The sequence below is a fragment of the Arvicola amphibius genome, chromosome 18 (assembly GCF_903992535.2).
Source record: "Arvicola amphibius chromosome 18, mArvAmp1.2, whole genome shotgun sequence".
Taxonomy (NCBI): Eukaryota; Metazoa; Chordata; class Mammalia; order Rodentia; family Cricetidae; genus Arvicola; species Arvicola amphibius.
In genome coordinates this window covers 14,330,832-14,333,109 of record NC_052064.1, presented here as the reverse complement: position 1 = coordinate 14,333,109, position 2,278 = coordinate 14,330,832, and the positions used below count along the sequence as shown (strand labels likewise).

Genomic DNA, 2,278 nt, shown 5'->3' with positions numbered 1-2,278 from the left:
TGTACATGGCAGTAGATTTCCCCTGGAACTTTCACAGGAGAACACAGTGAAGTGGCACCTTGATTTCTGCTTCTTGACAACTCGATTAGGAAAAATAGACATGTAGTGGAGAAGCTCTGTCAACATTCCCAGGTTAAAGAAATGGGAGTTACAAGGGGTAAACACTGGCAAGAGGGATAAGAGAAAGGAAACCAGCAGGAAGGAGAAGGCATGTTTAAAAAAATACAGAGGAATAATGGCTTCTTTCCCCCAGCCAGTTTTCACATGTGGACCCATACTGACATTTTAGTTTACACTTGAACAGCAAAGCTAGGTTACTAAAGGCAAAGATTCAATAGATACTACGCTTGGAAGAAAACTCACTTTTTCATCTATTTTCTCTGTGTCCTGAGTGATTTCATCTCTGTGTTTTCTCACGTTTCTACAAAATGGGAATGTTAATAATAATATACCAGTATCACAGGATTATTTGAGCATAAAAGATAATCACACAGTAAATGACTAGCAAAGAGTGATTTTTTTTTGCAATGGGTTTGCCCCATAACACAGGTGTGAAAACACTTGCTAATTCAAAGCCAAAATGGGAAAGGAAGACTCATATCAATGTTTTTGCCATTAAAAATAGAATTGGGCAAGTTCACCACCACTGGCTACCTGATCTACAAATGTGGAGGAATTGAGAACTAAACCATCAAAAAGCTTGAAAAGGAGGTTGTTCATATGCTCCTTTAAGTCTACCTTGGTCTTAAACAAGTTGAAAGCTGAATGTGAGTGTAATAATCACTATTGGCATTTCCTGTAGAAATTTGAGACCAGCAAATACTATGTGGCCACTATTAATGCCCCAGGACACAGAAACTTTATCAAAAACATGATTACAGGCTCATCTCAGGTTGACTGTGCTGTTCTGATTGTTGCTGCCAGTGTTGGTGAATTTGAAGCTGGTATCTCCAAGAATGGGCACACCTGTGAGCATGACCTTCTTTCTGGCTTACACCCTGGGTGTGAAATATCAAATTGTTGGCATCAACAAAGTGGATTCCACGGAGCCACCCTACAGCCTGAAGAGATACAAGGAAATTGTTAAGGATGTTAGCACCCACATTAAGAGAATTGGCTACAGCTCTGACACAGTAGCCTTTGTACCTATTTCTGTTTAGAAGGGAGAAAACAGGCTGGAGCCAAGTGCTAATAGGAACTGGTTCGAGGAATTAAAAGTCACCAGCAAAGATGTCAGTGCCAGTGTGACCACACTACTGGAAGCTTTGGATTGTATGTGGCCACCAACTTGTCCAACCAGCAAGCCTCTGAAACTGTCCCTCCAGGATGTCTACAAAATTGGGCGTTTGGGCACTGTTCCTGGGGGTTAGTGTAGACTGTTGTTTTAAAAACTGGCATAGTCTTTTCCTTTGATTCAGTTAATATGACAACAGAAGTAAAGGCTGTTGAAATGCGAAATGCACCATGAAGTTTTGAGTGACGATCTTCCTGGGCACGGTGTGGGCTTTGATGTAAAGAATGTATCTGTCAAAGATGTTAGACATGGTATTGTTGCTGGTGATGGCAAAATTGGCCCACTAATGGAAGCAGCTGGCATCGCCGCTCAGGTGATTATCCCGAACCATCCAGGTTAAATTAGTACTGGCTATTCTCCTGTAGTGGGCTGTCACAACTCACATAGCATGCCAGTTTGCTGAGCTTAAAGAAAAAAATTGATCATTATTCTGGTAAGAGGCTGGAAGATAGCCCTAAATTCTTGAAATCTGATGATGCAGCCATTGCTGATATAGTCCCTGGCAAGCCCTTGTGTGTTGAGAGTTTCTCTGGCTGTCCTCCATCGGGTTATTTTACTGTTCGTGACATGAGACAGACAGTTGCTGTGGATGCCATCAAAGCTGTGGAAAAGAATCCTCCCACAGCTGGCAAAGTGGCCAAGTCTGCCCAGAAAGCTAAATGAGTATCATCCCTACCACCTGTCACCCCGGTCTTAGTCAGTGGTGGAAGGGTGTCTCGGAACTGTTTGTCTCAATTGGCCATCTAAAGTTTAATAGTAAAAGCCTCGTTAATGATGACAGTTCATCGTAAAACCTTCAGAAAGGAGAGGAGAATGTTTGTGGACCATCTTTGTGTGTGTGGCAGTTTTAGTTCTTTCAAAATCAAGACTTTTTACTGGAAACAACTTGACCAAGAATCTGTCACAGAATTTTTAGAGCCATTAAAACAAATCTAATAAGAAAAAGAGAGTGCATGACCCATAGAGAGTCTTAAGCATTGTTCT

The 2,278-nt window shown here is 41.6% G+C and overlaps 1 pseudogene; it reads left to right on the top strand.

The window, feature by feature from the left end:
• Nucleotides 1-527: 527 nt before the first annotated feature.
• On the top strand, nucleotides 528-1,957 carry LOC119804063 (annotated as a pseudogene).
• Nucleotides 1,958-2,278: the final 321 nt, after the last annotated feature.